Below are 13880 nucleotides of genomic sequence, written 5' to 3' on the forward strand. Positions count from 1 at the left end.
CATTTGCAGAATGTTGGTTTCCATGGGAAGAAAGGGAGCCTGCATTTAACACTTGAGCAGCAATGCCAGGGAAATAACATGGTACTGAGGAAACAGTAGGTAGGTGGCAGGCGCCAGATTCAGTGCGGTGGCGGGGAGGTTGAAGCAGGAGGAACAGCTCCCGTTCAGGAGTCTGAGGCCAGCCTGTACTACATAAATAACAACATTTTTTCTTTTATGTGCATGGTGTTTATCTGCCTGTGTTTCTGTGTACCATGTGAATGCAATGCCCACAGAGGCTAGAATAGGGTACTGGATCCCCTAGGACAGTTGTAGATGGTAGTGAGCTGCCATGCAGGTGCTAGGAATCGAACTGGGGTGCTCTGGAAAAGCAGCAAGTGCTCTAAACCATGGAGACCTCTCCCTGAATAATAAAAAATGTAAAGAGATGCTGCCACTCCCTACCCGTCCGTCTCACACAGCATGAGGAGACACTTCACTGGTAACCAAACTTTCCCACCAATACCATCCTCACTGTAGTTTTTTATGGACACGGTAGGCCAGGTGTGGTGCTGACACTTTACACATTTTTGCAACGATCCAGTTCTCTCAAATAAAGGAACTGGTTAGCATGAAGAATGTTCACAGGGCAACAAACGCACTTGGGCTCTGAGACCACAGAACCATGAGGAACAATAGGCTGTCCCTCTCCAGTGTCATGATCCACTGACCCCGCCCATCATCAGGACCCTCAGGCACCACTGTCCTGCTTAGCTCTTATCTCGCTCCACCTGCAGTCAGAGGTAACAAAGCCAAGACTGCAGCTGGGCTCCTCTGGGAGGGCTGTTGTGGTGCATGGTTTGCTGCTGGCTTTCTCTAGCGCCATCTTGAGACATCACCACTGCATCCTGCCCTTCAGTGCTCCTGCCTCCCTGGTTGGTCTCTAACTGCAGGTGGCCATGCTGGCTCCTCTCCAGGCCTGGTTGTCACACTGGCCCCTACCCACCTCTTCCGGGATAGGGTCACACACCACTTCCTCCACGCAGGCTTGCCTGACTGCAGTGTTGCTGAGGTACCGATCCCGGTGCACCCTTCGGTAACATGATCTGAGGCTCGGTGTCTTGTGTGCCACCTCATAGGTGGAGGGAGGAAGCCGCCAGTAAGATCTGTTTTCTGTTGACTCTCAACTCCCCTCATTATCTTAGCACACAATAATGTGCAGTAAAAATTGATTATATAAACTGACCGATCCCTGGCATGTAAGTTGGTGGTGGAATGCTCGCCCGTGGATAAGGTGATCTGAATGAGAATGTCCCCCACAGTCTAAGGTAGTTGAAGTTTCGACCCTCAGTTGATTTGGGGATGGAGGTGCTGCCTTGCCTTACGTCACTGGGGATGGGCTTTGAGCGTTCATTGCCCCCCCCCCCCCGACTTCTAATGTGCTGTCTGCATCGTGCCTGCAGTCGAGGACTCACAGCTCCCCACTCCTGTCTCTGGCTGCCATGCCTCCTTGCTAGGATGGACTCTCATCCCCCTGGAACCTAAGCCAAGATTAACTTTCTCTTCCACAACTTGCTATTGGTCATGACGGTTTTTTACTTGTCTGTTTGCTTGGTTTTGAGTTTTTCGGTTTATTATTAGTTTTGGGTTTTTTTTTTTTTTTTTTGGTTGTTGTTGTTTTGTTTTTTCAAGACAGTATTTCTCTGTGTAGCCCTGGTACTCACTCTGTAAACCAGGCTAGTCTCAAACTCAGAGATCTGCCTGCCTCTGCCTCCCAAGTGATGATTAAAGGCATGTGCCGTCACTGTCTAGCTTGGTCATGGTGTTTTAGCCATTGTATTATATAAACACGGACTGACTTCAGGTCTATGAAATTCTATAATAGTTAGCAGGAAAGCCAAGTTTTCCCGCTTGGGAACGAGCACGCAGCGGTGATGTGAGTGAGCACTGCTCACCTCACAGGGCTCCAGGCGGAGTATTACTGTGTGCAAAGCCAAACAGGACCTTGGAGCGCTGCTCTCAGCCAAACGGGTGGATTCTAGATACACAGGAAAGAGCAGATGCCAGTGTGTGGGAGACTGAAGAACAGTGTGAGGGGAGTCGTCCTACCAGCATGCACCACACACTCCTGCCCCTAGCGTCTTGCAGGTGTGGCTGCTGGGTCACGCATGCTCCAGTGGGTGGCAGAGAGGAGAGAGGCTATGTCTACGCCCAATGTTCTGACCTGTGGCATCTGAGTGATTAAGTGGCCTAGCGCTCCCTTTAAAATGGCAAGCTTAGGAGCACCCTCATAGAAGCAGGGGGAAGGGGGATGGGAGAGGGGGTTTCGGGAGGGGAAACCGGGAAAGGGGATAACATGTGAAATATAAGTTTAAAAAATCCAATAAAAGAAAAAAAATTTTTTTTAAAAAAGCGAGCCCGAGACTACCACCAGTCCCACACCACAGGGCACTGGATAGAGAGCTCGCCTGAGTTAGTCTAGTTCTGTGCAGTCCTGGACAGGCTGGGAGCAAGTAGGATACCACAGGGACCATGCCTAGGGCCATACAAGAAAGAGTGGGATAATGAGAGTGGGTGGAGAGAACATACGGACACCATGATGACCAGGATGACAAGTGGAACCTCTGCCTGGGACAATGAACCAGAGTGGGAGAGGGTCTGAGACAGATGACGCTGGCATGGGGCCACTCAGGCCATCCAGGGTGAGGGGCAAACCTGAGAACCACCAGACTGACACCATGGGGCCTGGACAGGGAGCTAGCCTGAGATGACCAGCAGTCTGCACCCCGCAGGCCTGGTGGGGGTCAGATCATGCCTGAGATGACCCCTGCCCCGTGCCGTAATACAGAAGTGGGGCACAGCACTTCTGAGACTGCTCCTGAGACAACCCTGGACACTCGGTGCCACTAAGAGGAGCAAGTAAGTGGCAGAGAAATGAAAAAGGAAGAGAAACAGAGGGATGTGGGCACAGAGAAGAGAGGCAGAACTGGAGATTCCAGAGTAGTGAGGAACAGCCTGATATGAGTAACCAGTGACGCCACCTGGGACCACGGTGGGGTCCTGGCCTGTGCTGCCACTGGGGGCCCTGTCTGAGTCCCTGGCCCTGCAGCAGCAGAGGTCTGTTGCCACCAAAGGCTAGGCAGATGTCCCTGGTCTGGGCTGATCCCTGGAGACACGTTAGTGTCTGGGGACTGAGCAGAACCAGCCCCATCCCTAACATGGATATTGTGGGAGAGCTGGCCCTGGGGGTATAAGAACAGAAGTGTCCCTGCCCCTAGCCAGATGCAGTGCTCCTGAGAGGGACCCTGCACCTCACCTGGGCAGCACAGTAGAGCAGATACTAGTGGTGGGTGGTGGAAGCCATCCTATAACCTCTGGGAATGAGTGTTTTGCAAATGGAGCTCCCTGTGATACAGCCCTTTGGGGAGTCTCACCCAACTAGCAAGGGCCTGTGGAGGTGTGAGGGCAGACCCCTGGGCCGACCTCAAACCCTTCTAGCTTCGCTATACTCATTCTTATGGTAAATCTTAATTTTGCTCTGTCAGTTGTGATGGAGGCTCAGTTTACTGGGAACAAAAAACTCTTGGATGGAGGAGTCTTTGTTAAATTTTCTAGAGTTTCTACAAAGAAATAAAGCCTCTTTGCAATCTACCACAAAAACCGGTTCCTCTGGTTGGTCCTGGCTGTCTTTGCAGTCATTTTGAATAAGCAGGAGGAACTCACTAAGGTTAATGATTCTTGTTTACTTAACTGTTCTAAAAGAGAGATAACTATATTCCAAGAACTCAGAGATGGTTTCTTAAAAGATGACATTAAGAACTTATACAACTGGGCTGGAGAGATGGCTCAGTGGGTAACACTGGCTTCTCCCAGAGTTCCATTCCCAGCAACCACATGGTGGCTCACAACCATCTGTAATGGGATCTGATGCCCTCTTCTGGTGTGTCTGAAGTCAGCTACAGTGTACTCACATACATAAAATAAGTAAATAAATAATTCTTAAAAAAAAAAAGAACTTATAGAACATAAAAGGAAGAAATAAAGGGCATATAGGGTCAGACTTTCCCCCAGGGCCAGTAATTCAACATAGGAATCCGAGTCTCTCATTCTCCTTGGAGGTAAAAGTACAAATAGAAACTGCCAGGAAGAATAGGAACTCGGTCCCCACAGTTAAGTTAGGAGTTTGTCTTAGTTAGGGTTTGACTGCTGTGAACAGACACCATGACCAAGCTAAGTCAAGGACAGCATTTCATTGGGGCTGGCTTATAGGTTCAGAGGTCCATTATCATCAGGGCGGGACCATGGCAGTGTTCAGGCAGGTGTGGGGCTGGAGGAGCTGAGAGTTCCACCTCTTGTTATGAAGGCTGCTAACAGAAGACTGGCTTCTAAGGCAGCTAGGGTGAGGGTAATAAAGCCCACACCCATGGTGACACACCTACTCCAACAAGCCACACCTCCTAATGGTGCTACTCCCTGGGCCAAGCATATTCAAACCGTTGCAGCGTTAATCATTACCATTCTGAGAATGCATAAAGAATGGAACCACGACTGCCGGTCGCATAAAAGTCAAACATAGGCTACGAAGTTAGACCTACATCTGAAAAATATTATTCTATGTAAGATATACTCTCCACTGACTATAAAAATATAAAAAACATCATACTGTTAAAGACTAACCACAGAGCTTGATTTCGTCTCCATAACCACATGTCTGATGCTGGCCAGGGCACGGTATGAATAGATGTGCCTGGGTAAATAGAATTGCTTGACTTGCAGTATAAAATTCATGCCTAGATATGAAATAAAGGTTAATTGATGCTTGGATATGGGGCAAAGGTCAATTAATGATGACGTGGGATTAGGGAAGAGGAAAAACAAACCAAAATTAGTAAATGTTAATGGTTCTTGGAAAATGATTAAAGAGAAATTAATTGAAATGCTCATTCTTGAATGCTCTGGAATTTGTATAAACATAGAGTTCTTCAGGACCATCTATTTGAAAGACAACCAGTGGTCAGACATTTTTGCCAGCTCCACACATCTGTCCTATGGCCCAGAACCCCACTGGAGCTAAACTGTTGCAGACAGGGGCACAGGTGAGCCAGTCCCAAGGTAGCCAGTGTGGGAGAGCTGGCCCCACTTGTCAACTGTCCAGTGAGGAAAGACTTCCTCCCCTCATCCCTTGCCACCTATGGCAGACAGAAATGCTGGCCTGAGGTCATTAGAGCAGAAGGGCTATCCCTGCCCCTCACCTGCTGCAGCACTTGGGGGACAGGCCCTGTACCTCACCTGGGCAACACAGTAGACCCTTGTGGCGGGGGCAGGATTAAGCTGGCCTGAGGGTGTGGATATTAGAGTGTTTTCCCTGCCATTTGTCTGCTGTGTGGTGATGTGGGTGAGGGAGAGATGGCCTCCTTCTTTCTATGGTCCCCTGCCACTAAGGCAGGCAGTAGAACTGGCCCAAGGTCATGAGAGTGGGAGAACTGGCCATGTTCCTCACCAGCTGCAATACTTGGGAGAATGGGTCCTGCACCTCACCTGAGCAGCAGGGTAGAGCCAGCCCTGATTGTGGGGGTGGCAGGAGAGCCAGCCCCAAGGTTAGAGAGCAGGAGAGCTGGCCCAGCCCCTCTCCTGTTGAATCACTCAGGAGAGTGGGCCCTGTACCTTGCCTGTGCAGCACAGTAGAGCTGATTCTGATGACATGACACAGATAAGCCTGCCCCCAAGGGCATGAGATTAGGAGAGCTGACTCTGCCCCTTGCTAGTGGTGGCATTAGATGGGCCAGCCAGGACAAGGCAGCAGAATTCATCCTGATGTATGAGAGCTAGCAGGCTGACCAGCTCAGAAACCTCTGAGGCCCAGATCCAGGGCTTTGAATTGTCCCACCCCAACACCTCCCACAGGTCCAAAACTATATACTATAGATAGATAGATAGATAGATAGATAGATAGATAGATAGATAGATATAGATACTCTCCATTACACAGGATAATAACAGGCTATCTAAGAAGGGACTCTTAGTATTGATCCAGTATTGATAATGTAGCAGAAGCCAGAGGCCTCAAATCAGACCAACAACTCATTGCAATGAACATTTTGCAAGCAAAGAAGAGTGGACAAAAGGGTTTTCTGTGGGATACATGGTGACACACTACAGCTTCCTCTGTTGTGGGAGAGGTTGGAGAGCAGGTAGGGAGGAGGGGGGAGATGAGTGAGGTGCATGGGGTGCATGATGTGAAACTCACAAAGAACCAATAAAAATTAAAAAAAAAAAAAAAAAGAACAAAAGTGCACCACACTGGTGCTTAAAGTGTGGCGTCCGTACGGGCAGAGGAACTGATGCAGAGATCAGTGGAGACGAGAGTGTTAGAGACAGAAGAGAGGCTGCTGGGAAAATCAGATACACCTATACATCATACAAATCAGGTCTCATAACTGCTAAAATGTCAGCTGAGGATGCGAGTATATTAAAACATTTTGTTGGATGATCCCTTCGTTCCCAAGAGGTGTAATTTTTCACTAAGTGAACTGTAGAAGGATTCTAATCCAGCAATGTGGATACTCTGGCTGTAATGTAGTCACATACTTAGCACACACCTTTAATCCCCAACAAAGGAGGCAAAGGTTAGTTTGTAGAAGGAACCACCCACGTTTGAGTGATGACTAATTGAGTAGCGGACAAAATGGCGGATCAGAGAGAGATTTGATAGAACAAGATCTGCCTGACTCTGGTGAGAAGAGAGAGGAAAGGGAAGTTACTTAAGGGGCAGTGCAGAGGAAAGGAAGGAGGTAGTTTTATTGCGACAGCTTGCAGAAAGCAAGTTAGACACTGGTGAAAATAGAGCAAGTTTGAGAATGAGAAGGAGCCGTAAGATTAGAACAGATTGCTAGAGTTAGTATGAGGCCAGGCAGAGCAATTCAGGAGAAGCCGAAAGGGAGAATCCAGGTTGAATCAGTCAGCTTGGAGAGGAGTTTGATCCCCCACAGCTGAGTTGAACCAGCCAGAATTCAGAAAGTACTAGAATGAGGTTATTCAGCAGTAAGCCTCAGAGGTCGAAACACTCTAGGCCTAGATAAGATTGTATGGAGGCCAGAAGCTTCCAAGACTAGGACTAGGTTAATGGGGTGAGGCAGTTAAGCCTCAGAGACAACAATTTCAACAGGAGAATAAAAATTACATTTACAATGAACTGCCAGACATATCACAATGTGGCTTTAGAAGTGCCATATTGGTGCTAAGAAGGAAAGTCTAAAATTCTCACCCACAATGTCTTATATTTTATATTTTCAGTTGTGGGGACTGAACCTAGGACATCACACTAGGGAAGCACTCCACCACACAGTCTTGATAAGTGCACAGATTGTCCTTGAGCTGGCCATGTTCCTGCATCAGCCTCCCAGGTAGCTGACCTGCACTGCCAGCCCTACACAGCACCTATACAATGATAATACACTTGAGACTTGCATGGGGCTGTGTGGATTCCAGCTCAGCATCCCTGCTCTGATGCTTGTCAGGAAATTCATTCTACAAACACTCATGTGACTCTAACGGCATATCAGACTGGGACTCTGGACTATGCCTGCCTGGTTGGTTCACCCAACTAGGCATTTGCCATAGGACACTTCTGGGACCAATGAGCACCATGCTGAGTAAAAGCAAATTTCACATTTAAAAGTGCTGTGGCTGAAAGAGGCAGAGTTGGGTTCAATCTGAGGCCAATGAGAAAAATCCACCACAAACGTCCAAGCACAGAAAGACCCCTTCCCTTCCAGGAACAGCTACAAGCCAAACTGTTGAACAAAGCCACCTGTGACTCCCCATCTGACCTCCTCGGCGGAAAGTCCCGAATGGGTCCACTGACCATGAATCAGTTTGGAGGTCACTTCGCCCCACCAGTAGTACCCTGCCTAGTTACCATTGTGCAAATTCTGCCCCAATTGTTTGCAAGGTATATAACTCCCTGTTAGAGTCTGCTCAGGGTCATCTTTCCGAAGGGGAGTCTACCCCAGCATGTAGGAATAAAGCTCCTCTTGCTTTCGCATCGATCTCAGGCCTCCATGAGTCTCACTCAAGGGGTTCCGGAAGGGGTTCAGATGGTTTTTCTATTTCTAACCAATCTTCACAGGTTATATTTTGTTTTCTTTCTTTATGAATTAGTTTATTTTTAAAATTAGAAAAGTTTGATTATGACATTTCACATATATATGCTAACGTCAGTACGTATTGTTTGTCCTTTTCCTCCCCCACGGCCTTCCTTTGTCTCCCCTACTCTCCTATGGTCCCCTCATTCCAAACAGTTCCCTGTTGTGCAATGGTTTCCTCACAGAGTTCTTCCATCTCTGAGGGAAGCTTGTTATGATACAGAACACAAAAGGAGAGGTAAAATAACAGGATATTTCAAGGTAGGATGTTTACAGGGAGGTAAAAGATCAGGATGTTTTAAGTGTAAGAAAAGGTCCAACCTGCACAGTTGCTCCTTAAGCTCAGGAAATAAACAACTCAGTGGATTCAGGAAGTCTCTGAAACTAAGTAGATTCATTAGCTCCATCCCCAAGCATATGTAAGCAGTAGGGCCTGTTGAGAGTCACTCTCAAACCAGCAAGCTGCCAGGAAGAGATATCAGCCAATCTGCCTAGAAGGGACTTAGATCAGCTGAGCCATTTAAGGACAACTTCCAACCTGTTGAGCTGCCTGTAGGCTGTGCAGTAAGCTCCAAGTTTCCAGCTTTGTGCGCTGTCACACATGCTGGGATGGGCCTTGGTGATGCAGCTTTTTTTTTTTTAAAGTCATTTCTGCTCCTGAAAGTAACCCCTCCCCTATGTTCCTGTAAGTAACCCCAATAAAACCACTGCTTCACCATGATGGACTTTCAGGGTATCTATACTTTGGTCTGTGTTGGTTCCCTGTCTGGAGTGAGAACATGTTGGCTCACGTCTCCCCAGGAATAGTGTCCTACAATACATCCCATTTTGTTCTCATATCATATGAAGTCCATTCTGTTCTTGTTTTTCCCTCCTCACCATCTCAAGATTTCCCCCTCTTTTCATGGTCCTCTCTTTTCATAATGTATATAGTTCAGACACACACACACACACACACCACACACACACACACACACACACAATATCTATGATGTACACATAGTTCACACAGGCACACAATGTCCATGATACATACAAAGTTCACACACACAGTGTCCTTGATGTACACAGAGAGTTCAGGATGCACACACAGAGCTATATATAGACATATATACCCATACGTATATGTGAATCTGGGTCCACATATAGACTCTTTCTCCCTTGTAGCCCACCACCTACCAGAGGTAATGGGAAAGAAAGGATACAGGGCAAGTGAACCTGTTTAGAAAAGTTCCTTGGAGCAACTCCCATCTGTGTTGTCTGAAAATCAACAGTTCAGCTCATAGGTTAGCAGGCAGCGGCAGCTTGATCTACTCATAAACACCTCACAGATACACCAGCAGTCCAGTTCAGTAGTCAGATTAGCAACAGTGGTGACACAACCTAGCCGAGACAGCCAGGCCTCAGCCATGGCTCCAGTCAGCAGGAGAACCAGGAGAAAGTCTTGGCTGTGCTTCTCTCATGGAAGTGAAGATCAGTGAAGACTTGAGACCCAGAAGTGCGCAGCTAGCTGTACCAGCAAGTCAAGCTTCATGGAGTCCTATTTATGCCCTCTAAACATCACGTGTCCTCCATGTGTCTTGCCTCAGCACGTGCACACAATCAGTCCGAGTCCATGGAAGCAGCAAGAAACTGCAGCCCACCACCAAAAGGTTTTGATGTGTTCTCTCTATGGAGTCCCAACAAACGCAGCTCAGCTACACGATGTAAGGCGAACCAACACATGGGTGTCATCAGCAAAGCATACGTCATCACGTGTTCTTTCACATGCTTGCTTTAGCGGAACATCCTTTCTCCTGTGTCTCAATGAAATGTTCCTTCACAAGTTTGCTTTTGCCTTTCACACTTGCGTCCGTTTTAAGGAAACATTCCCTCACGTGTTCACCCCAGCAAAACTCCGTCCAACTGACTTTCCAAAGAGCCCTTAAGTTTCCATTTCATTTAACTGCTGAGCCACTGCTCCAGGCCAACAAATTCATTCTTACATAAAAAGGCTACTGAGTTTCATATATTGCTTTTGCATATGGCTGCTTTGCAGAAAGTGTTTATGAGGCCTAAGACCGTTCTGGTGGGATTTCTTGAGGGTCCTTAAAGCATAGGACTATGTCATCTGCAAAAAGTGAAAACTTGACTTTTCTCATTTGCATCTGCTTTCTTCCTCTTTTGCTGTAGCTAAGACTCAGAACACTGGGTCTCACTGTTGAATGGACACTCTTTTCTCATTCTTGGGTTTAGGAAAAACATGATTTTTCTCCATCAGTGGCATTGGCTAAGCATGTGCCATAGTCGTGCCCCTTCCATTCCTTGTTTGTTTAAGGATTTTATCAGGAGCTGTGTTAGACGTTTCTGGATCTCTTGAGGTGATAACGTGATTTCTGTCCTCGGGTTTTTGTTTTGGAGACGGGTCTTTCTAAATATCTCGGGCTGGCACTGAGTTTGTTCCTGCCGCAGCTGGTATTGGGATTTCAGGTGTCTGCCCTTTGGCTGGCTCATACATTGCCTTCTTATGTAGACATTCCCAATGGCAAGATTTTACATGACCAGCCGGATCTGGGAGCAAATGACTCATCAGCACACCAGCCATTCACTTTTAGACAAAATGTGTTCTCTGAATGTAGCCAGAAATCTAAGGCAAGGGTCATGGTCTCAGCAGTCCCAGCAGGCTGGACTCCACTACCTGTCCTGACATGACATGCTGGCTAAAGAGGACACTCAAAAGCAGAGAGAAGGAAAGCACAGACGAAGGTGTCCACGTGTCTGTCTTCTGGGCAGACGCGATCTCTAGGTTCAATGTAAGAATCAGGTTGGGAGCAGGACCTATGCATACGAGTCCAGGCCAGTGCGCTGCCTGGCTGATCATCATCTCCGTTCCAAGAGTACAAAGCGTTTCAGAGACACCCTTATTGGTTGAAGGGACATTCCAATTCCCATGTTATCCTTTTGGGGTGATTTTAGGAGGGTGTGATCTGTGTGTAAGGCTCTGCTGTTCCCAGGCCTCAGATGACTGTCAGGTTTAAAACAATGACTGAAAACATGCCTTTGGCGGAGGGGCAGTCTGGAGCAGGGCATTATAGTTATAAAACACGAGGGTCGGATCATAAAGGCTGTACCTTCATGGCTGAAAGGAGATGCGGCGATAGGTTGGGAATCTACTGGTTTAGGATGGGGTTTCTTTGCCTGTGTAGGGGGTTGAGCCAGTGATCAACCCAAAGTGAAGGAGACAGAAATGACAGCAGCAGTGCCGGGCTTCCGCCCTGGTTTTAGCTTCCTTCTAGGCCCAAGTGGGGAGTTAGTGCTTTTCAGCCAAAGTGCTTCTAAGAACATTGAGGTGGTTTGAATAGGAATGGTCCCTATAGAGCCATGTGTTTGAACATTCAAATGAGGACTGGGCAGGTGGCTCACAGACTGTAAGGTAAAGCACTTGCCTTGTAAGCACGAGGACCTGAGACTGAATGCTCAGAGCCCACCTAAAAGCTAGTGTTTTTATGGCGAGATGGAAGAAACACAAGAATCTGAGGAGGCTTGTGAGCCAATTAGCCTGGAATACACAGCAACAAGGGACACAAAAGTGACTCTGACAAACAGGATGGGAAGTGGACACACACACACACACACACACACACACACACACACACACACACCACTGTAAAATACATATTTTGGTCTTTGGGAAGGCCTGCATTCAACACTTCCCAGGATTTTTGTGAGAGTGACTCTGTCTACTCTTCCCCAGGTCTCAGGCATTGCCAATAGATACTTAAAATCTACAACCACTCTGGGAGACAGATCAGCAGTTTGTTTGTTTGTTTGTTTTTAAGATGATTTATTTGCTTTATGAGTACACTGTAGCTGTCTTCAGACACACCAGAAGAGGGCATCGGATCCCATTACAGATGGTTGTGAGCCACCATGTGGTTGCTGGGATTTGAACTCAGGACCTCTGGAAGAGTAGCCAGTGCTCTTAACCACTGAGCCATTTCGCAGTCCAGATTAGCAGTTTCTTAAAAGGTTGAAACATGTATCTGTTCTGTGATCCAATCATCTGACTCCTAGGTACATTACCCCAAAGAAAAGACAGTATGGATCCACACAATGAACTGAACATGTGTGTTCACAGCGGCTTCTTTGTCCTGGGCAAACATAGAAACCCACTCAACGTTCATCAACAAACAATGGTTAACTTGGCATGCTGCTTAGCAATAGAAGCAACAAGCTACAGATACAAAGACAAAACAAATGTCAAAGTGGCTATGCTGGGTGAGAGATGCCAGTTACAGGGTGCATGCTGTGCACCCCTGTCAGGAGCCATAATGGGACAAGCTATTAACTAGCAGGTGATCTTCCTGAGATGGCCTGCCTCGGATTATTATATAATCTGCGACATGTTTGCTCTTATATGGCAAGGCCATAGGAGAATTCATTTTAGGAATGATTCCTGATATTAATATGCTTTTCCTGTTATTATTAAACATACATAACAATCACTAAGTAATAGCCCACCTCTTTGGAGCAGATTCACAAAGATGTACTTCTTGTGGTGATGCTATGTAGACAAATAGATAACTTCTTAAGTCTTAATGATGATCCTATAAGAATTCCTAAAATTATATCAGTATTTATTAAGCTCTTTTATAGTGGGACTGCTATTAGTTCCTTTTCTGATAGTCAAAACTGCAGTGAGAACTCTGCCAGTCTCCCAGGTGCCACCAGTTAACTGCTCTTAGATGGTAACCAGACTTTATCCTACTCAGAGCACATTCCAAGAGGTTGTAAAACAATTAATTTTGGGTCATAAAAAGGTAACTAATGATTGATTATAGGTGGTAGGACAGAAGATAAAATATTGATTGGGTTTATCTATACAAAACTTCACTAATAACTTAGTTATGGTTTTAAACCTTCAGTGAACCTGTGGAGCTGAGACAGGTAATGGATGTTTAGCCCAATAATTACTCCTGATGGATACGCATGTAAACATTCTGTTGTAAACTTCTACTTCAATTTATGATTTGATTTTTCGTGTGAACTTGTAATGGACTTTGTAAGGGGTGATCATGTATTCTGAAAGATGTATAAGTACTGAGGACAAAGAGAAGAGAGTAGAGATATTTTTTTACCTTTCCCCACTTAGAGAATTTTTTCCCTTAAAAGAACTTTTCCCTTTCCCCACTTAGGATCTTTCTGATTTCCCCCTTTTTTCTTGGCTATCTTTAATAGGAAACTTTTTACAACTTAGTAATAAACTCTATAAGCACTTTTCAAAATGTCCCTTTTTCTTCCTATGACTTCCGACCAGCAGGCTGAAAGTTAGAGTGGCACAGTTCCTGCTGAGATTGTGCTTAATCCTTTGCTGTTTTAGGATGAGGTGTTAAGTGTCAGGCAGTTTCTGGCCTCAGAGGAACACAGAAGGCAGGTCGGCTACAGTAGCATTCTAACTTAGACTCTGATAAGTAAACTTTTTATTATTATACAGTGACCCTAAATATCTCGTAAGACAAAGTCTTACTCTTTGTCGACGCTCTTCCCCGTCTGCTGCCTCAAGAAGAAAGGACAAGAAAGAGGACCCCAACCGGGGCTGCCCTCCCACACCCACCACACCTCCATTTGTAGTAAGTTCTAGGGCTGGAGAGATGGCTCAGAGAGTAAAGCGATTGCTGCCAAGCCTGACAACTAGAGCGTGAGCCCCAGGACCCACATGGTAGGCGGAGAGAACACACACGTTGTCTTTTGACCTTTATGTGTGTACCAAGTATGCAA

The 13880-nt window shown here is 46.5% G+C and overlaps 1 protein-coding gene and 1 non-coding gene across 29 annotated transcripts in view; one reads left to right on the forward strand and one right to left on the reverse strand.

The window, feature by feature from the left end:
• Osbp2 (oxysterol binding protein 2) overlaps positions 1-13880 on the reverse strand; it is a 161694-nt gene that overhangs the window by 87732 nt on the left and 60082 nt on the right. The window lies entirely within an intron of this gene.
• On the forward strand, positions 2107-2237 carry LOC120096813 (small nucleolar RNA SNORA17). Its single transcript, XR_005493647.1, has one exon. It is a non-coding gene; the product is annotated as a small nucleolar RNA SNORA17 (small nucleolar RNA).

Source organism: Rattus norvegicus, chromosome 14 (genome assembly GCF_036323735.1).
Source record: "Rattus norvegicus strain BN/NHsdMcwi chromosome 14, GRCr8, whole genome shotgun sequence".
Classification (NCBI taxonomy): Eukaryota; Metazoa; Chordata; class Mammalia; order Rodentia; family Muridae; genus Rattus; species Rattus norvegicus.